General features: G+C 43.8%; 1 protein-coding gene across 5 annotated transcripts in view; it reads left to right on the forward strand.

Moving 5' to 3' along the window:
• The first annotated feature begins 8,939 nt into the window (after positions 1-8,939).
• The window catches only part of DAPK2 (death associated protein kinase 2), a 157,147-nt gene continuing 143,198 nt past the window's right edge, over positions 8,940-22,888 (forward strand). For 4 of the 5 annotated variants that reach the window (XM_029575121.1, XM_029575122.1, XM_029575123.1 and 1 more), the window contains exon 1: positions 8,940-9,079. The gene's annotated coding sequence lies outside the window, so the exon portion shown is untranslated. The remainder of the gene's footprint in view (positions 9,080-22,888) is intronic. The other variant, XM_029575119.1, reaches the window with a different exon arrangement.

A 22,888-nucleotide genomic window follows, 5' to 3' on the forward strand; every position in this document is an offset into this window, starting at 1 on the left:
TGGCCGAGCGCAGGGCTTTACATGTGTTTGGACGCACGTCCAAAACCTCTCATGCAATAAGGGGATTATTTAATTTAGGTGCTATAAATATAGCAGAATGGTGAGCCATGGCCAGAAAAGGGGTGGGGTGGGCGACAGTGTGCAGTTGGCCACATCATGGCGGTGCCGCACACTATCGCCCCAATAGCGCCACGGGAAAATGTGGCGGTATTTCCCGCAGTGCTGCCGGCGATAATGTGTAAAATTTTATCGCCTGCAGCGCTACCGGACCCTAACCCCGCCCAAACCCCGCCCACACTCCTCCCCTTCCCCTAATTAGCATTTTACCTCCCGCGATGCAGCCGGTATCACGTGAGGTGGGGAGTTATCGGCCTAACGCACGCGATAACGGCCCATCACACAATAAAGAATGACCCTGTAAGGTAGAAACCTTTCCAATCTATCCGCTAAGGTGCTAGCCATTTCATAGGCAGCTTTGTGCCAGCAGGTTCTGGTTAATACAGGTCTTCATTCTCCAGCTCCAATCTTCTGGGAAGTTTGAAGTCTGGCAGTGTGTGCTGCACAAACAAGAACATTTCTCCCTACCAAATCAATAGACTGTAGGTTCCTGCATATAGGCCCGGTGGATTCAGTATCGGGTTTACAAAGAAGCTGTTCCAACAGCAGTCTTAGCTGCCATGTCTGCTGCTGATGCACCTTGCTTTATAGCTGCTCCAGGAGACCGTCATATCCTAGAAGCCCAGCCATAGCAAATCCTTTCAGCTGCAGACTGCCTCAGGTTCTTCCAGGCCTCCTTCAGGAAGTCACTCTGTCCCAGACCCTAGCTTTACCCTTTTCATTGGGACCAGTCTAGTATTGTTTCACATTCCTCCCCCAGACCTCACCTAGCCTGATCCCTTGGGCAGGGGCAGTTGCAGTTAGCTTTCTTCTTGCCCGCAGCTTTATAGGACAAGTCCACGAGGAGTTGTGATGCTTTTCTTTTCACATGCTTTGCTAAGTTTTGGACAAAGTATGTCAATTTATTTCTGCAGTGTTCAATCAAAGCATCCAAGGTTTGAAATGTTTTCCTTTTCTGCTCAAAACAGGCCACGTTCCTCCCCACTCTGCTTCATTGCTGGCCCATCAAATATAAAAACTGAACTTTTTAGTGACCGCCTTGGCTTGCGATCTCATGGACCAGGAATATGCCTGCCAGTTGTAGGGGGTAAGCCCATATAATGTCTCTGCTATTGCTTTGCCTCAGCTTCATCACTTTCTAAAAACCTTAACACAGAGAAGAATTTAAAAACCCTGTCTGAATTGCTTGAGAGAACCCCCAAATCTCTAGAAACCATGCAAGTCATTTTTTAAGAGCGTTGCCATTAAGAAAGATTGTTTTCAGTCAATGCACAATTAAGGTGTGCAATTTGTTGCTGGGGATGTGGTCATGGTGAATAATGTGGCTGGGTTCAAAAAAGGTTTGAACAAGTTTCTGGAGGACAGGGCCATTAACAATTTATTATCCAGGCAGGGGGGGGGGGGGCGGTCACGTACATCTGGGAATGAGACCAGGGAAGGGGGGTCATCCCATTTACATCTGTTGGCTACTTCCAAGTGACCTGGATTGGCTACTGTCATAGACAGGATGTTGGACTCCATGGAGCACTGGTCTGGCCCAGCATAGCACTTCTTAAGTTTGATAATTGCCAATAAACACACTTCTCTGGCTTCCTAATGAGCCTTCTTGTATTTCAAATCCAGAAACTATGGAATGTCTTATTTTGAAATTATAAAAAAGATTATGCTAGAATTGCACGCTTGCCAACCTCCGAAAGCTCTTGGATGGCCCTTGGGTACAGTAAGGCAAAGACAGGGATATCTTATTGCACTGAGATGCATGGGAGTAAGGGAAATTTTAAGGAGGGGAAATGACATTTTTGACATTAAAAAAAGAGGGAAACTTCCTCCTAGACAGGGAGAGATGGCACCTTTGGAACCATAAAACTCTCCTTCCTCATAGTTGCCTCCAGAAAGCATTTCTGATTATAAAGAAAACCTTGTGTCGTGCAGCATATTTTACTACTGATTTGGTCTTTGAGCAATAATCATAACAGCTTATATTTAAATGTGGTTGTGATAGCAGATCAATAGTATCTGTGTTAAACAAAGGGCCTCTTACACTAACAAGAATGTTCTATGACATTCAGAAAGACTTAGGGACATAGTCTGAAAATCAAGAGTAGAAGGGCTGGAAAGTGTTAACAGTGTTTGGGTGTGTTTATGATCAGTCCTTCTGCAGGTGTTGTGGAGACAGTAGGAGTCATGAAGAAGTTGCTGAGGGTCTCTTCCACCTCCTGGCCTCATCACTACTCCTTTCAACCACCTGCAAAGTGTCCGGGTTTCCAGATCTTAAACTGTAATCCTAGCTAAGCATGTGTAGGTGGGGCAGGGATGGATGGTGGGAGAACTCTGAGTGGCAAGGCTTATTAAGAGAACAATTGAATGCTAATTGTAGCAGCAACTATACATTCCATGAAATTAGTAAATAGCACACTTAAAACAAATCATAGAAAATTATTTTTCACTCAACACACAATTAAGTTCTGCAATTCATTGCCAGAGGATGTGGTAAATGCAGCTAGTTTGGACTAGATATTGGAGAAGTCCATAAACTGTTATTAACCAGATAGACTTGAGAAAAGCTATTAATTATCAATGGGCATTAGCAGCACAGGATCTATACCCTTGATCTGACCCGGTATGGCAATTCTTATCTTCTTATGATAGGAGGGGGAGCCCTTGGGAGGAACAGGTTTATATATATATATATATATATATATAGATATATATAACTGTTCCTCCCAAGGATATATATATATATATAGAAGATAGCAGCAATGTTCCCTTACCACATTTGTAGCAGCCATAGGTGTCAGTGCGGAATAGCAAGAAGTGGCAAGTGCCACCCCAGTTTCACACATCGGATCAAGCAGGGATGCCCCAAACACCCTCCCGATGTGATGCTGAGGTGCACTGCTATCAAACCCATGGCCACCAATCCCCCTACTAACCTCCTCCCCCCTTCTCTCCACCCCCACATGAGCCGGCAGCAGGATCGGTGAAAAAAGTGAATATCATTCTGCTGCTGCTGTGGGGCCAGTCTCACAGACACCCTACTATGAGACCAGCCCTGCTGCAGTAGGAAATGATCTTCCCGTTCACGTGGTTCCTGCTGCTGCCCACACCCCAGCCTTGGACCCAGCGAGAGGCATAGCGAGCTCTCATGCTGCTATCCCTGCTGCTGTTCTTGGCTTGTGCCAGCCGGGCGAGCATGTTTAAACTTGACAGTTGGCACGTCCTTTTCGCATTGAATGAGATCAGCCTCGAGGATGTGCTATCGGCAAGTTCTGAAAGTGCTTGCCCAGTGGGGGGGGGCACAGACAGACAGGAGTGGCAGGGACAGCAGCACAGCTGGCAGAGGAATGCAGCAGTAAGATGGGATGGGGTGGGGGAGAAAGAGAAAATAGAAATCTATAGGGACTGATGGAGGGGGGGGGGCAGAGAGAAAAAATGGGTGGGGGACTGATGGAGGAAAGAGAAGCTGGTGGGGGAGGAGGGAGCGGGAGAAACTGTGGGGCTGGCTGCAGTCAGCCCCAGTACAGAGAGTGGGAGGGGGAAGAGCCTCAGGAAGGAGAGGGTGAGAAGGGGAAAGGGCCTGGGAGGGATGAGGTGAGAAGCTGGGGAAGAGCATTTAGATAGAAGAAGGAAGAAAGGAAGAAGAAGCCTCTAGAGGGATTAAAGGGGGATAAGGGGCGTGAAAAGGAGGGAAGAGCCTCGGTGGGGAAGGAGTGAGAACAGTGTGCAGAGCCTATGGAAGGAGGAGTGAGAAGGAGAGAAGAACCTCTGGAAGGGAGAAGGGAAGAAGTGAGTGTGTCTGAGGGGGGAGGAGAGAAGAACATCTGGAGTAAGTTATTGTGTGAGTGAGTGAAAAGGGGGAAGACTGTCTGGAGGGAAGATGTGTGAAGGGGTGGGAAAGAATATCTGGAGGCAGGGATGGAGAGGTGGTGCGAAGGATCTTGAGGGACAAGGAAGGGTTGAGAGACAGTGTAAAGAAACAGGACTGCAGAGAGGAGAGAGAGACAGAGGAAAGGGACAGTTCTGCAAAGGAGGTGAGAATATGTGGACATGGGATTGGGGGGAGGAGGTGAAAGAAGCTGGATAGGGTATAAGAGAAAGAAGAAAGGGCCTGGATACCAGGAGGGTATGACTGACAGTAAAGGAGATGGGGCTGGTGAGGAAATGAAGAGAAGAGCTGGAGAGGAGGTGAGTAAAGAAGGTGGAAATGGGAGACCAGAGGGGGAATAGGAGGCTGGGGAAGGAGGGAAGGGGTGAGAGTGGCAGATAGAAAGCTGATAGGTAGATGAGGGGTAGAAAGTTGGAGACTATGGACTGGGTGGGGGGGGGGGGGTAAGAGAAGGGGAGAACAGGGGTAAAATCTATGAAGGGATAAGAAGGCAGAGAAGAGAGAACTGGAAAAGATGAAAGGGAAAGATCATTGTCAGAGACAGATGTTTAGAAGGAAGGGAAGAAGATGGGAGGAGAGAAAAGAAAAGAAAAACGAATAGGAAATCCTGAAAAAGAAATGAGAAGACTGAGAACATGAAAGTGGAAAAGACTAGGACAACAAAGGTAGACAAAATAATTTTAATGTTAATTTTTAGAGATTGGAATATGTTAGCTTTGTGAAATGCAAATAACAATCTAAAAAAAAAAAAAAAGACCTCATTCAATAAACAAATTTACATAAGAAAATGCCATACTGACTCAGACCAAGAGTCCATCAAGCTCAGCATTCTGTTTCCAACAGTGGCCAATCCAGGCCATAAGAACCTGGCAAGTACCCCAAAAGTAAGTCTATTCCATGCTACTGATGCCAGTAGTAGCAGTGGTTATTCCCTAAGTCAACTTCATTAATAGCAGGTAATGGACTTCTCCTCCAAGAACTTATCCAATCCTTTTTTAAACACAGCTATACTAACTGCACTAACCACATCCTCTGGCAACAAATTCCAGAGCTTAATTGTGCATTGAGGAAAAAGAGCTTTTATTTATTTATTTATTTATGTATTTAAAGTTTTTTGTATACCGACATTCGTTAAGAAAACATTACATCGGTTTCCATGGAACAAGAAAGTAGCCAACAGGGCTTTACAATGAAACTGATTTTAGAACAGGGGGAGGGGGGGAGGAGGAGGGGCGAGGGGAGGGGGGTAACCAGGGTCTTTGCTGTTCAATCAGTAAACGCGAAACATAATTAAGTACAAAAATATAGAATATATACAATAATAATACAAGGGGGGGTGAGTTAAGTGGACGAGTTATGGGTCATAGGTGTGGAGGGCGATGGGGGGGGGGTTGTGAGCGGAAAAGGGGGGGAGTAAAGGAGGGGAGAGGGGGGAGAGGGGAGGAGGCGGGACGGGCGTGGGAGTATAGGCATGGCAAGGAGGGGGCGCTCATGCGTAGGCGTGTGTGAACAGCCAAGTCTTGAGATTCTCCAAATAGTTTTAAATGTGCCCCATGCTAACTTCATGGAGTGCCCCCTAGTCTTTCTAATACCTGAAAGAGTAAATAACCGATTCACATCTACCCGTTCTAGACCTCTCATGATTTTAAACACCTCTATCATATCCCCCCTCAGCCATCTCTTCTCCAAGCTGAAAAGTCCTAACCTCTTTAGTCTTTCCTCATAGGGGAGCTGTTCCATTCCCCTTATCATTTTGGTCGCCCTTCTCTGTACAATGCTCCTATGGTATAACCGCTTAATATTTCTATTCAAATATTAAATATTTCTACATGAAAATGGTAGTTTCATACTCAAGTCATTTTTGGTACTGTCCAGATTACCTCGACTATAATACTATAATCATTAATTACCACCAATCAACCATAATTTAATAGCAATGCCAAAAGAGCATGAATATTTGCTTTATTATTCGCTTATTTTAGGGAAATTATTTTTATTGCATATAAAATTAGTTAAAATGTGTCAAAGCATTTTTAAAGTCTGTAAAAAAAAAAAAAAAAGTTCAATCCTGCTGAACATCACTCCATTTTGCCTTTCGAAGCAATGAGTTTACAATAGTTCTCTTTTCTTAATAATCCCAAAAATGTTGAAACTTAAAAAAACAACTTTGTGTTGGTAAATGTACTGCACAAACAATCATCCTGACGTGGCTGCGTTTTGAAGTGAGTTGTTAAACTTGCTCATAATTCATAGTCATTGAGTATGAAACTACCATTTTCCATGTTGAAATATTTATGATTTGAATAGAAACTTTAAGTAGTTACACACAGTGATTTGAATGAGGTGATTTTTTGAGATTGTTATTTTGAGTGGAGGTTTTGGTTTTTAGCTTTGTGAAATTGTGTATATTTTCTATTTTTCAAAGTACAGGAGGAAATGCATTTCTCTTTCTCTTTCTCCAGCGTTGCACTGCTTACAGATTCTGGCTTCTTGTGGTTTCCATTTCAGGATTTTGTCTGTGTATTTCTGATTCTAATTTGTGGTCCTTAATTCTGTATTCGAAGAGGGTCTGTTCATGTTCTCTCTGTGTGTGACCAAGGTGAGGGATTCTGTTAGCAGGTCCTGAATAGAAGTCCGTAGCAATCTGGTTTGTTTTCCCAATAGGAGATGTTTTGGTATTGTAGGGCTCAGTGAAATATTTGCAGTGATACTGTTTTATAGGTTAAGTTATTGCCAATTGAGTTCTGGGAGTTAGGACTGTTACAGTATGATAAATTTGCTATATAAGATCTGAGAGCCTTTTTTTTTTCCAGAGTTTACTTCACAAAGTGTCTGGCTGTGAAATGTGTTTGTGTTGCTGTTACAGAGGTGACACTAGAATTTGAATAATTTTTTTTTGACTTGTGAGTTGTAAGGATCAACATCCTAGGCCTGTCATTGGGGGAATTTCTGTGGATGCAGAGTGTGTTCAGAACCAGAGGTCAGGATTTATATTGAGATTCTGTCCCTTCCTGTATAGAATCCAGAATGTACTCTCATAGCCATATGGAAGAATTGGTTAAATGAGGTTATCAAATAATTTTAATGGTAGTTTGCACAGGTCCTTGGTGAGGCCTCAGCTGGAGTACTGTGTTCAGTTTTGGAGACGGTATCTCAAAGGAGACAGAGACAGGCTGGAGGTGTTTCAGAGAAGGGCAACCAAAATGGTGGGTGGTCTCCATCGAATGACTTATGAGGAGAGGTTGAATATGTATACCCTGGAGGAGAGGAGGAGCAGGGGTGATATGATACAGACCATCAGATACCTGAAAGGTTTTAATGATCCATGGTCATCAACAAACCTTTTCCATTGGAAACAATTTAGTAGAACTAAGGGTCACAATTTGAAACTCCAGGGATGAAGACATAGAACCAATGTCAGGAAATATTTCTTCACTGAGAGGGGGTGGATGCCTGGAATACCTTCTGGAGGATGTGGTGAAGACTAAAACTGTGAAGGATTTCAAAGGGGCATGGGATAAACACTGTGGATCCCTAAAGGCTACAGGATGGGAATAAATAAAAAAGCTAAACCTGCACGGAGCGGCAGTTACTACCCTTAAGAGAAACATGGGGGTAACCTGCACGGAGCGGCAGTTTCTACCCTTAAGAGAAACATGGGGGTAACCTGCACGGAGCGGCAGTTTCTACCCTTAAGAGAAACATGGGCGCAACTTGCACGGAGCAGCAGTTACTACCTTGGGAAGCTTGCTGGGCAGACTGGATGGACCATTTTGGTCTTTTTCTGCCGTCATTACTATGTTACTATGTTTACTGGACGACTTTGGAACTTTTTCGTATTATGCCTTTTATAGCCAATTCAAAGGCAGGGGGGGGGGGGAGGGGGGAGAGCTGTGCTGTGGTGTGAATGTATTGTGTGGAAATGTCACTTTGGCTTGCCCCCTTCCATATTTGGCTTGCCTCCTGTGCCCCCCCCCCCCAAAAAAAATACTTCTGGCTAGAGGTGCCACTGCACAGTAAGCCATAACACAATGTTCATTCCCACCCAGAGATGTCTGAGGCAAAATCAGAGATGTTCCTGGACATTAGAGGCAAATAATACTTATGCCCTACAGGCTATTCCAGTATCCCTCGACCTACAGGGTACATTTGGATTCAGTCCTGCTTTAAACCACTGATATTCAGTCTGTGGCTATTCAGGGCCTTCTGTGTGGTCCTTTTAAACTACTAGCACCAAGTAAAATGGAAATAGTATTCAAACAATAAGGTTACACAAAATGAAAATAGTTTAATGTAGCTCTTTAGGCTTCACTCAGAAAAGGACTTTTCCCTCATTCTGTTCCAGTGGAACAAATCTTTATTGCAAAAACATCGTTGAGTCTAGACTTGTCTCTCTAAAGTTGTCATTTCAAGAGACAGATTAAGTAGGAGAAACAGCTGTAAGAGCTCGAAAATAAAAGCTGCACCCAGCTCCAGCTGTCCAGTTTCATAATTCCAAGTCACTAACCTCGTCCTTCTTCCTTATCGTATGAACCAGTATTCTGCTTCTATGGTTTTAAAATAAAGGTTAAACACTGGATTCAATCATTTTCTGTAAAGAAATATAGCGGGGTGAGGAGTGGTGGGGGGTGGGGGAGGGGTTCAGTTACTGAAAGCTAATATAGAAACATTCAAAGTTAAAAGTGCGGGGGGATTCCTGACAGTCCGATTAAGAACCACGCAGCCCACTTTTGGACAAAACAATATGCTTGAGCTAACACAGAGAAAGCGACCTAGAAATCAAAAATTAAAAAAAAAAAGAAAGAAAGGACTGTAGTAGAATTGCATTTGGGAGAGCCATCCTCGGCCAGTCTTCTGGTCAGACGCGGCTGTCCGCTCGGCTCCCCGGGCCCGGCAGGGGGCGCCCCGCTTCCCACCCCAGCTCCCTCGCCGCGCGCTCTCCCAGGGCAGGGGTGGCCACGCCCCGACCTGGGCGTCGGGTGCGCGCTCTGGCTCGGAAGTTGCCTGAAAGTTAAGTCCCCCCGGCAGAGAAGCGAGCGAAGCGCGAGCATGAAGGCGCGGTACGCAGCGCTCCCGGTGAGTCCTCGGCGGCCGCTGCTGACACCGTCTGCTTGGGATCGTGGGGGACGGTGACTTTCAAAGTCATTGGGAAGAAGGACAGGACAGGACACGGAGAGAGAGCGGCTGTGTGGGTGCTGGGGGGGAGATAACTTTCCTGGTCCAGTGCGTGTCCGGGATTTCTTCCCAAGCTGAAGAGCTCCTAATTGTATTATGCTTAAAACTGGACGTGATGGCTCTCTGTTATATACATTGTGTTGCATATTATTGCGGTGACTGACAACGTCAGTCCGTGCGTGGGTTTGTGTACACACATAACATACACCCTGGCTAAGGTGATAATAATAATAATAATATGGCTTCGATTTTAAGTTTCTGGGAAAGTTTGACTAGCTGCTTCGGCAGGTGGCCGGTGTAATGTATGTTTGTGCCTTTTCATGTGCCGCGTCTCTCCTTTGCAATTCCTTGTCCTCAGGGAGCTCGGAGCGGTGAAAGTAATATTTAGGAGGGGGAAATGTTCAAACTGCCAGCACAAGTGCACGGAAGTTCCGCCAGCTTTCCGAGCGCATTTCTGCGCATAAATCCGCTTTGCTCATTACGCTACCAATTTTAACGGCACCCAATTACATTTTTTTCTGTTTGAGCGCATAGTGGCATAAATAAATAAATGCAGACGTGTGCGTGTAAGTGCAAGCCCCTCCCTCAGGAATACTACAGATCAGTCCTGGCAAACTTACATGTTAACATGACACGTGTGTGCATATTGGGCCACAGGCCATTTCTTGGGCCAAATACCACTGACCAGTACCTTCCCTAAGTTTAGACCAGTGATAAGAATGGGGCTGTTTAAAATGCCTTTGGCTGTAGTTTCTTAGAAGGTTCTTTTACGGATTTTAAAGCAAATTTTAAAAGCCCCGCGCGCCAAAGCCGGGAGGTATGTGAGTATCTCGGGCCGGTGCGCGCTGAGCGGATTTTAAGAAGCCCCCGAGTACATGTGTATCTCCTGGTATGCACACAAATGAGAAGGGCAAAAAAAAGGGATGAGGGCGGGGACTGGGCTGGACTCGTTCGGTCAAGGTATGTAACATGAAATGTGTGCACAAGTATTTACGCCCACAAGCGTGTGCCGGGGTCCCCTCCCATGTAACTTTACTTCTGCTGTGGATGACATGTAAGTAATGAAACAAAAAAAAAAATCGAGGCTAGTTTGCAGGCTTTTCAGGGTTAGGACTAAAAGGGTAAAAGAGTGGCATATTAACTGGGGGGGTGGTTAAGAAGTCCTATCCTTTACCTGGGAATGGACTGGGGAAACTGGTAATTGTGTAGGCGAACATATCTAATAAAATGGGGGGATATGTGTGCATATAAAAGTGCATGCACATGTGCACTCTTACAGCCGATTTTAGAATCATATGCATGTATGTTATAAAATGGCCACATCTCTGGGCATGAGCAGGCATATGTGTGTACATGTACACCCATGCAGCTGTTTGAAAGTTACCGTCTGGTGCTAAGGCTTATATTTGAAATTCCCACTGATTTTCTATATTTTACTTGTGATGTCATTTAGTGTTTTTCTGTATTTGTTATGGTTTTAAATCTTGGATTCTTTGGTGGTTGTTTAGGTTGCATTTTTTTATGTTTCAAGCTGCTTTGTTTATTTTTCAGGATTGTGATTTCATTGTATTTTCTTGCTTGTTTTCTGATGGACATTTGCCTTGAACTTTTGGAAAGCTGTTGTATGTTTAATTCTGTTTATTAAGAATTTGAACAATGAAACAAACAGTAGCCAGGGTGTGTGTACTCTGTGACACCCCAGCAACAAATGTACAACAATTTGTTGTTTTAAAATGGAACTAAATAAACGGTATGGTTATTGTGCCTTCTATGAGTGAGTTCTGGCAATATTTGTTTTCCACCTATATGTTGATGAATTAAAAAGGTTTCATTATTGAAGATTTCAGAAGTTAATGTTGAGGGGAGTTATTCACAAACTGTGCACAGTGGGGTAGATTTTAAAAAGCATTTACTCGAGCAAAACTGGTTTTTGCTCGAGTAAATACACTTTACTCAAGTAAGTGGGCTTTTCAAAATTGCTACAATATATGCCATTGAATTGTCCATAGGATTTACTCAAGTAAGTGCACTTTACTCGAGTAAATAGCTTTTGAAAATTGCTACGATAATATGTCACATTTACATGCGTAACTCCTTTGAAAATGACCCCCAGTGAGAATGAGAGCAGGGGAATGTGTGTGTGTGTGTGTGTGTGGTGTAGAAACAGTAGATGGTTCTTTTTTGCACTGTACCTGAACCATAACTAAAGGTCAAAGTTGGGCTACTGGATTTTCCTTGCCATTAACAAGAACTGGTATAAATATGTCAGTACATAAGAATCAAAAACACTGTCCTGGGCTCTAATATATAATATATAAGAATCCTAAATAATAATTTTGGAATAGATAGCTTCTTGTTGGTCTGTTGAAATGTTCACACAGGCACTTTAGCGGAGACTGGCATGACAGCATAATTCAAGGGCCATAACTGGCCCTTGAACTGCATGACCACTTCATACACAAATTATGGCAGTATGATATTCATTCTTCTCATGGTATCTGCAAAATAAAGTCATTTGGAGAGACCTGCTCCGAGAGCAGCATTATTACTCAGTTACAGCTGTGTAACCTGAGGCCTGGCATCATGAAATGACATCCAGTTTCACATAGAAATTCACTGGCAGTGAATTATAGCACATGTTCCAGAAGTCCTTGTGACTTGTAAAGCCTTCTGTTCTGTAGCACACCTGTAGTTAAACAGAACTGGCTTAAGAGCAACAAGCCCCATTTTGCATTACATTCATTAAAGAAAAGCAACTTTGAAAATGTATAAATTTAGCAGTTTCAAAACAGGAAGCTTTCAATATTCACTAAAAGGCATATTCAAGTTAACGTATTTGCCATCTTGTGTTCAGTGCCGTGAGAAGAAAGTTGGGATGGGGATCCAGGCCCTCTGGCATGAGCTGAATGCTATTTGCATGTCTGTTCCTGTCCCTTTTAGGATTAAATTGGTGCTGCATCTGGCTTGTTTTATAAATGGGTAAAAATCTGTAGAAAAAAAAATTGTTTTTCTGCACTGTGTTTTCTAGAACAAATTTTCTTCCAAAGTAGCTTTTTGCAGAAGTAATTCTTATTTCATATTAGCTTGAAGGTTTCTGTGTTTTGGCTTTGAAAGAAACAAAGGCTTTATGGTCGAGAGGCTTCTTTTGGTGTCTGATATCTTGACAGCTGGGTATATCCCTTAAAACTAAGAGCTGAGAATTTAGGAGTAATTTTCGACCCTCAAAGCATTTGCCAGACTCCATCTGTTGTGTCAGTTGTGGGCATATTTACAGCTGTCCGATTTTAGAACTATAGTGCATGCTTCTTGATCAGACTACTGCGTGCTCTATTCTTGGGACATCCCATACGAAATATCCGTAGGCTCCCGTTAGCCCAGAACACTACTGTGGGGATGGGTTAAGGAACTAAATTTATTTTAAAATTCTTACACTAGCTTTCAGGGCCTTGTATGACCTCAGGCTCTTATTTGGAAGAGCATCTCTTCAGCTATACACCTATTGTGTGCAATTCTGGTCGCTGCATCTCAAACAAAGATATAGTTGCACTGGGAGATCAAAATGATAAAGGGCATGGAACGGCTCTACTATGAGAAAAGGCTAAAAGAGTTAGAGCATTCAGCTTGGAGAACAGACGGCTGAGGTGGGATATGATAGAGGTCTGTAAAATCATGAAAGGACTTGAACGGGTAAATGTGAAATAGTTAGTTATTTACTCTTTTGGATAATACAAGGACTAGAGGGCACTCCATGAAGTTCATTAGTAGCACATTTAAAACAAATCAGAGAAAATTCTTTTTCACTCAATGCACAATTAAGCGCTGGAATTTGTTGCCAGAGGATGTGGTTAAGGCAGTTAGTATAGCTGGGTTTAAAAAAAGGTTTGGATAAGTTCCTGGAGAAGTTCATAAACTGCTGTTAATCAATAGGGAATAACCTCTGCTTGTTGCCGGCATTAGTAGCATGGGATCTGTTTAATGTTTGGGCACTTGCCAGGTAATTGTGACTTGGTTTGGCCACGAAGACAGGATACTGGGCTTGATCTGACCCAGTAACTTATGTTCTTATGTGCCCTCTCCCAACTACCTGATGCTGCCTGAACATATGAGCAGAGGGGCAAGTAAGGGCGGCGGGAGCCATAGGGCTGTTCCAGGTCACGGTCTGAGAAGGGATCAGGCTTAGGGGCCACTGTGCAAATGAGGCTGCAAATATGAGACCAGCCTTGGGAGGAGTTGTGCTAGCAGCAGCAGCAGCAGCGGTCGGCAAGAACTGGATCCACGGGATTGCCTGTGTGAGCGCAACCAAAGTGGGTGGTAGGCTGGGAAAGCAAAATATCACAATGAAGGTGGAGAAGGGAGAGACGTTTTATGCGCCTTACATCTTCTCAGAGATGTTCCGTTCCTCCTTCAGCTCTTACAGTAGGATTCTGCCACCTGCAAACTCTGCCACTTGCTTTGGCAGTGACAGAGCAGAAGAAGGATGGGGGCGCAAGCAAAAGGCGTGGAATGAGCACGCGTGCACAGATTGTTACGTACAGACACAAAACTCTGCTCTGTTATGCAGAAAATATATCACCCATGTCAGCTCTGTGCTGATATATTACATAAACATATACACGTTTTCAGTCTTTGCGGACATGATAAAAGTTTTAAAAAAAAAGAAAACGTAGGGCCCCGATGGGGTCCCAGCTAAGGAAAGAGGCTGGGTCACGCCATGCAGAGTAGAAGAATGCACCACCTTTGCCCCAACGCCCCCACTAGATACTGCAGCCGGCAGTGGTTTATTCCTGCTTGCATGCATGCAAGTGACCTCCAGCGTCTGTGTGGGATTTTTGTATTTTGGATCTGAGAGCGCCGGAGCTGTTCCTTTCCAGTTCCCTTAAGTTTGTGTAGTACAGGCCCCAAAGCACTAGCCAAGGAGTCTTAGAAAGTTAAGGGGGTCATTTCCTGAACTGCATGAATGTGAGCAGTAAACAGCATTGGCACAGGAAAATGGAAATAATGTGCGGAGCTTGCAAGTTCGGCGTTGTTATTCCCAGCCACCAAAATCCAGCACAGCCTGGGTATGGAAATGGGGCTGCTTTGCACTCGATGGGGCAAGGTTGCGCTTGGGATTGGCTTGGCGCCATTTTGAAAACAGAGCCGGTGGGGAAAGAGACCCTAAGGAACCCTCCTGCCGCCACAATGACACCAGGGATTTAAAATAAGTTTTGGAGGGGTCTGGGGGGTGGGATGGGGGGTATTGAGGTGGGCGAGGAATGGGGCTGGGGGAATACATTTTCTTTTAACCCTTGCTACTGGAGCGTGTGTGTGGGGTGTGTGGGGTGGGGTGGGTCGGGAGAGGGGATCCCACTAGACACACAGATTATTTTTTTTTTTAACTTGGGGCTGGGGATGGGGCAGCCTTGGTTGTGGGGCCTCCACAGCATATTACCATGGCCGAGAACATTTTGGGAAAACTACCATGGGGTTTGCTAACCTGCAGATTTGGTACAGCACTTTAGTAAATCCCATGGTAGTTTTCCCTGCAGTAAATGTATTGCGCAGTAGTAAATCAGCCCCTAAGAGATTTATTTCAACGCGTCGGTGGCTGATAATTCATCCGTCTTTTTGAGATGCTTACTCATTGTGTGTTACTGTTAGGAGGAAGTTTTATCCACTCTTCCCTTGCCAGCAATTGGTATAGGAGTGGATACCCAGCAGTACCGTGACAGGAGAGAAGAGGAAAATGAGCCACCATACCTGGCGCTCCCTAAAAACAAACAGCTAAAGAGGTGCTCACAAGGTACGATAGAGAGGGGAGGAGACGATTTGAGATTTCAAGATCAAGGAGTGGATCCCAGGTATTTGAAGGGAAGGAAGGACCCTGTAAGCACTTTCCTAACTGCCCTGCTGACCCTGGGGCCAGTTGGGCTTTCAGGCTACCCACAATGAATATTCATGAAGTTAATTTGCATACACTGTGGAGATCCTGAAATCAGTCCCCGGTGCAGTTTTGGGAAGCCCAAACGTAGGATGTTTCCCAGAGGCCTAATGGGGTTTTCTGGATCAGGGTAATTGTTTAAAAGGACTTTTGAGTGCCTTGCTTCTCGCTCTGTCGGTCGTTTTAAACCTAAAATTAATCGCGTTTGTCCTAAATTACACCGGCTTTCGCATCAAAACCATTTGAAATGTATCCTTTCCCAGCACTGAAAAGGATGTTGCACTCCATTTTCCTGGCCGGCACCGTATGGCATTCTCCGGGCATGAAGTTTGCAGGCTTCTTAATGGGGCCGGCGCCAGGAATTCGGGACCCTGTTCCTCTCTGCAGGCATGGGCCTCCTCGACTTTCTGGTCTCTCCTAAAAGACAGCCTTTGCCTGAAAAAAAAACCAATAGATGTTCCTTGGACAGGAGACTTGCGGGTATTTTTTTTTTCCGGGTCCTGTTTCCTAGAAAACAAGAAATTTCAGCCCCCATCCTCCCCCCAGAACTGTTGTTGCTGCTGCTTCCAAGTGGTCCTTCCACGTGGGCAAATTTCTAAGTCGGAGTCTGAAAGTACAAGAACCCAACAGAGAGAACCAAGCAGCTTGTTTCATTGCAAACTTTTCTTCAGACGTGAGCTCATGTTTTCTGGCTTCTTATTCTCATTTTACCATCAGCTGCTTAGTCCTCCCTTTTTTTCCCTCTGTAAAGAGAGTGGATCCATTCTCCCGCAGGGCAAAAGGTTTGTAACAAATGGCAGATCTTTGGCCTGCAGGTGTCAGAGCGGAAGAAAGAACACACATTGCCAGTCGGTGAACCTTGTTTGCCGTGTAACCTTCTGTAGCTCCCTCAGACTTTCGAGTTTTCGTCAGTAGGCCTGGCACCCAGATCACGTCAACCGTCCTGACTGCCGAAATGCCGCTAAGGTGATGTATTTGTACTCCTTCAAAAGGGAATGGATGCGTAAATTATCCTCTTGCCATCAATCCTGCTCACAAAGGAGCACCGTAATGACATTTTGCTTTTTTACAAGCGTCTCTAGAATTTGCAGAAAAAGCTCTGACGCCTAATCAAATATTTGCATTTGTTCTCATCCCTCCGGTGCCCTTTGTGCCTGGCATGCACTCACAAAGTCTGGCTGCATTTGCCTAATTGCAGTGCTTTGTAACATTGAAACCCTGCTCCAGCAATGTGCCGGAAGGGGCTCTCCTGATAGCCCCTTGTTCACTTGCTTTTCCGAACACAAAGGGCAGCTGAGCGAGTAGAACAGAGCCGGTGAAAGTCCCTTGGTAAGAAACTGGAATCACTGGCCCAGTCATCCTGCCTCTCCGGATGGCTGAAGTGAAAGCTGGATTTCCAGGATAGCCCAAGTTATGATTTTTTTTTAAATTTTTGAACTGTAAGCGGACATTTCCTTGGGCGTTGGAGATCAGATGGAATGAATTGGCTTTGCTGCTAGCTAATCCCAGTGCAATGGAAGCGTGGCAATGCTTGCAAACTGAATTAGTGTGATCCCGGGATGCCACTTCCACAGCCTGGTTCTGTGCAAGAAAAATGAGCCTGCTCAGAAATGTGCGGGATGCCTGGGGCAAGCCACCAGGCCATGTAAGTCTTAGACACGAAAGAGGGGAGCCCATAGAATCCTAAACCTACGTGCGGTGATTTGTGATTGATTTCTGTGTAAAAAGCAAGTTTTATGTGCAGAAAATCTACTTTTATTTATTTAAACTTGATTTACCACTTTTTGCTGTAGACAACAAAGCAGTTTACAAAAAGTAATATTCATAATATAGATAAAATCATACAATAACCACAGTACATAAAGATGAACCCAGCATTACCTGAGGGTCCCTGGAGATTAGCAGATTCAGTAGTATAACAATTCCCTTTTTCAAGCCACCTTAAAAAAAAAAAAAAAGTTAATAGAATGGACCCCCAACTAATAGTCCCTAAAGATCAAAAAAGTAATAATTGCTAGGTACTTACTTCCCCAAATAACTGGCTAAAGAGCCAATATTTGAATTCTTCCCTAAACTGTATCTAGTTTAACTCATTCCAAATTTCTCTGTGCCCCCTGTAAATCCAGAAAAGCCCCAAGGTGTAGCTAGATAAGTTTTTATCTGGCTGAAAAGTTATCAGGCTAACTCAGGGGTGGGGCCAGTTATCCAGGGGTGGGGCCAGTTATCCAGCTAAGTTAACTGGATAAATGCCAATTTTTTGTGTCATCTAGCTAACATATAGGGTCATCTATCAAATTGCGCTATGGTGTTTTTGCATGTACTATGGCGTTTTCGCATTCATAAAATGCCTTAACGCGTGCAATAAGCACCATAATGCATGGTGCGATGCAAAATTTTAAAAGGGCAGGGTTTGGGGAGGAGTCAGGGGTGGGATTTCAGAAAAAGTGGGCTAGCTTTGCGAAGCCATAACGCACGATATTGCACTGTTTTAATGCTGAAAATAACTACACCTTTTTCAACTGTGTTAATCTGTGCAATATCATGTGTTATGCCCATCGTCTTGGGCATTTTTAGGCTGGGGAAGGGCCTGAGATGTGGGAGGACAGTGGGAGAAGGGCCTGAGATGGGGGGGAGTGAGAGAGAGTGCCTTTGGGGGAGGCACCATAGTAAGCAGCTATTTATGCTACTATAGGAGGACCACCTAGTAACTCGAGGTGAGGTTTAGGTAGTAGTGTAGGGGTTAGGGGCCACTTTTACTTGCAGTGTGAGACTTACGAACAGAACAGTACACTCTTGTGAAGATTTGATGTCCTTCGGAGTGAGGAAACTCACACAACAATGAAATTTGTATAGTGTTCTCTCAACCTAGCTTGATGTTACCCAGGTAGAGAATTCTTCAAGCTAGGTTGAAAGAACATTGTACAGATCTCATCGTTGTGTGCTGAATTTGATTCCTGTACCATTATCCACTAGATCTAGCTAGATTCTGAAATGCCGATTACTTTTCCTGTTCTCCCGGAATCATTGCTACACGCCGAGTTTATCCTTCTCACTGCTAATTTTGACTTTATTGGTCTCTGAACTACCATTTATTATTAGACTTGCCATTAACTAGGGAATATGGTCACCATTGGTTTATTGTATTTGTTTTTTATGTTGTTATTTTGATATATATCATGTCCACTTTATTTCATTTTGTCTGTAAAGCCTGTTGCTGAATTATTGTTTATTGTAAACCAAGGTGATGTTTTTAACGTGCCGCGATATATAAAAAATCACTAAATAAATAAATAAATCTAGCATGGAGAGTTCAAGAGTTGCAGAGAACGGAATTTGGATGAATCTTTGGACTTGTTTTTTCCCCCATCATGCCTGGGAGAGGATTTTTGGCTTTTCCTCTGCTAGGGCGGGCAAAATCTAAGAGGATTCTGGTTCCCACTCCATAACACAGGGCAGGAACTAGGTTCTAACCATCTGGGAGACTTTGCCTAGTGAGAGTTGAGGAGGGTTTTTTGTTTGGAGAGTTCTTTTCTGCTACCGCTCTTAACACAAAGATATGCACCAATAGCTGAGTTTTTCCTCCCTCAAAACAGTTTAAATACTGAATGTAACATAGGTAATAAAAGGGAGGAAGCTTGATCATTAATTTACTGCATTGGGTGTTAACTCAATTTTTATCGCAGGAGTAAAGAAAATATGAGCTCAAATTTAGCTTACTTTTTTTTTCTTTACTTGTGTTTTATTATATTGGGCTGTCAGAGAGAGGAACTTGAGTATTGGGCTGAGTTTCTGTAGAATTACTTTCAAATAGCCTAACTTTAAACCAGTGTTTCACAGTCTTTTCATGAACCAAGCACACATCCGCTTATGAAAAATGTGGCACACCAACCTCCGTGGAGCAGGCAGTGTGGACATGGATCGGACTCGTTTTACCAAAAGAAGAGTTTGGAAAGATCTGAAAGCCTCACCAATCTCTCTTCCAAATTTATAAAAAAAAAAAAAAAAGGAGAGGGGATGAAGACATACATAAACCCGCCATGATGGACAGCTCCTTCTACATACAAGTGCAGGAGGATGGAGAAGTCTGTGTGATTATGGGTTGCCAGCTCAGTTGGTTACCTTGGCTGTCACATGTGGCAAAGATCCTTCACCACTATTGCTCCAAATACTCGGTGAGTCACAGCCAGTACATGGTGTGGGCTGTCCCTGTCTCACTCAGCCTGGGGATAAGATGGAGATGATGATGAGGTGCTAAGTGAAATGGGTGTAGTGCACATGATGGGGCCCAGCTATGTGAGTCCGGTTTGCTGCCCGTTCATTATCACATCCTGCGGCTCATGCTGAAGCTAGGAAGACGAGGCATGGTTGCATATGTTCTCAGAAAGGAGTTGCTACAAGTTTAAGAGCCACAGCTTGGTGATTCGTGTTGCTGTGAGCAAGAGCACAGATGCTATCCTGGATGTGAGCATCAGGCAGTGATGACCTGATCAGGTCTGAAAGAAAAAAAGAGAAAGAGGAACGGAAGAGAGAGGGAGGAGGAATGAGGGAAGGAGAAGCATCAAGGAAAGAGAAGAAAGGCTGAAAGAAGAAAAAGCAGTAAAAAATGTCTCCTCAAGGGAAGAGACAGAAGGAAAGAGGACACCAAAGAGAGGGAAAAGAATAAAAGGAAGAGAGAGAAGAAGACCTGAGAATGAGCAAAAGACTCAATCCGCCAGAAAACCAAGCTGGAAACTTTGATTGCCTGATAGAGAATATTAATATAAAATATACGGGGACACAGATGAAAGGCTCTGACCTGGACGTGTCTCTCACATGGAATGTATACGTCATGAGGAGTCAAATTTTGTTGGTTAATTTTGACTTTCTGGAATGCAATTAATTCTCTTGTATGCAGGATGTACCCAACAGCGCGGAGACTGTTGTAATGGGCTCAGAAATATTTTGTGGTCTCTAAAACTTAAAGATTGTGCTTTTAGGTTTATTTCGAGAGTTGATTGCTACAATTTTCCATGGAGAGAGTTCATCAAACTTTCCCCCAACCAGCAAAATGAACGGCTCACTCTCACTGCTCGCATTATAGGGACCAAGTCCCACATCTACCCACCAGAGCTCTGATAACCTTAGCTTGTCTCCCTCCTTCCTACCTGAAGCAGGAGAGCAGCACCATCTTAACTGTGTGCACCAACTCTGCCAGCTTCAGTCTGAGGTGGGGCCCTGTAATCTCACAGGATTGGCTGGTTCCGCCCGTTCAGATGTCAGACTGAAGCCCGCAGAATGAGGCAAACACAGGTAAAAACTGCTGCTCTCCTTGTAAGGTGTGCCACAAAATTTAAAAAAAAAAAAAAAGGTTGAGGAGCACTGCTGTAGTGTGTGAATGAAAGCCTCTTGTTTTCTTCCACGAACACTATAGTTGCTATCTCCTGCCTCATGCTACTGGTAGGCTGCAGCTCCCTTCCTAGCAGTCTGAAAGTATTTATTTGTGCATCAGGAGCAGTGTTAAAATACAGAGAACAGTTTGGCGTTCAAACAATACAGTGAGAGTTATCAATCCCTGCTACAAGTTAATTGCATTACAAATCAAAACAAAACCAGTGCTGGTGACCTTACACTGTGTGCGTGCGTCTTTTTATATTGTAAGAACGCCTCATGCGCCGAAACCTGTGCTGCCAGCAGAAAGGGGGGAGGGGAGACGGAGGAAGCAGAGGAAATACTCATGCTCTTGCCATGTAAATGCTGAAATAATGAATTGGCTCTTCAAGTGAACTTGCTCCTTTTTTTTTTTTTTTTTATGGAGCAGTATGGCTGTGCATTTTGAACATTGCATGCTTGTGTACTAAGCTTTTCCCCCATAGGCACAGAATGGGAGACGTCTTTACTGAAGCCACATTTCAGCTTTTTGGAGCCCTAGTGGCATAGGGTGGCAGCTCATGTCTCGCAGTGCCCAGTTGGTGGTGGCCGTGAGTGGAATGTCATGCGGTCTCAGCTGGGAGTGGAGCTTCTTGAGTTCAGTGGATCTGGCTATGAAGCTGTAGTGCCCCCTGTTATGGTTGAAGTCCCCTTCGCTTTGAATGCCACTTTTAAATGAGTGGCTATTTTTCTAATTATTCTTTGTCTGACTTTTTTTTTTTGCTGCCACATATTTGTCACAGTAAGATATTTTTGGGTAAATCTGTATGAAATGTGTTTCCCCAGAGAAATATAATGGGAGATATCCCTTGGTACATCTGATCCTTTATTTCATGAGGCTAAAACTGTGTTTCTTTGTAAAAAAAGAAATAAAAACAATAATTGCAGTAAACAATACATTTAAAAGGGCTATGATGGAATTAACTGGGCATTGCTCTCAATGTTGCTCTTTCAGCTCAGGGGTTTCTGTGAGTACCATAGTTGTGTTCTGAGCATCTGTTGGTTATGCAATAAATCAGATCCATTGCCTCAGGTTAGTTTTTCTTCCTTTTCACACACAGATTGATTTGTGATCTCAGCGCTGCTTGCCCAGTTCCACTGTCAAGTAGCAGCAGGTGAAAGCAGATATTTTGCAGCAAGCTCTCTAGGCCCTGCATACCACAGTCTGGGTGGGTTAAAGACTACCTTGCAAATTCCTGCATGGGAGCAAAAAGGCATTCTTACCTATATTTAAAGAAAAGAATTAGAGTTGGGGTTTTTTTTTCCAGCTGTCATTGGAAGTCAATCTAAGTTGGCCGTACGCGTGTTTGCAAGGAATCTATGGACAACAAACACATTGCAGTGTGCATGTGTGTGTAATGGTCGTTAAAGCATTATTTATGTGTAATGTCTGTTAACTTCTGTTAACATCTGCTTGGTGGTTGCTGGGGGGTTTTTTTCACTTAAAAGTATGTTTAAAAAAAAAACAAAAAACCTTGGAGAGGGTGGAAATCATTGCCTTCTGAAACTTGTTTATTTTTCTTAACTTTTTTTTTTTTTTAATTATTAGTTTGACTTCTAAAGCCAGAAGCTTAGAAACAAACTGGAGACATTGAATTTTTGGAATCCTTAAAATTAAAGTTTAGTTAACCCTCAGATCAAATCTGTCAAAAATCAAAATGTAGTGAACACTGTGCCAGCGTTATGTGAAGTTAAAGACTGTATAAATGATATGGTCTCTTGTGATCACCGTATGAAAAGGCAAAGCAAGCCTAGAGAATCTGTTGCAAGTTTTCTGTGTCTGTGCAATCGCCAGCTGCTGTAAGTGGAATTTATGTTTTAATCCTGGTGGTTTCCTCTTGCTCCTTCTGGACTTCCAGCTCAGTCAGAACGGTCCACTGCTGACCAGGGTGCCATGAGCTTCATTTGCAATTACCCAGGTATTTCCCCAGGTTTAACCCTCTCCAGTTCTGCTCTTGCAGTGATAGACCTTATCTAGGAGCCACAGAGTGCCACTCCCTCCAGAACCTGCCTCGAGCTATTGGGTGTTGCTCTTGTGTAAGGACTGAGACTCCCTGTGCTACCTCCCATCCTACGGACCTTTAAACCTTGCCTCCATAGCATCACCACAATTGGCATTTTTGCAGCAATTTTTTTTACATCTGAACTTTTCATAGAAGTGAATGTGCTCAACTACTGGTGTTTCTCTACTCTTCACTAATACTGGTGAAGGAAATATAAACCGGTCAAGCAGTAGAATAAGAGCAATATGGGATGTGGCAGCTCAGGAATTCAGGCTCTTGGTTTATTCCTGGGAAATCCTAGCATGCAAGGCACCAAACAAAGCATATTTATTTGTTTTGACCTCATTTAGCCTGTAGTCGGAGGGAATACCCAATCTGTTA

This window comes from Rhinatrema bivittatum, chromosome 13 (assembly GCF_901001135.1).
Source record: "Rhinatrema bivittatum chromosome 13, aRhiBiv1.1, whole genome shotgun sequence".
Lineage (NCBI taxonomy): Eukaryota > Metazoa > Chordata > Amphibia > Gymnophiona > Rhinatrematidae > Rhinatrema > Rhinatrema bivittatum.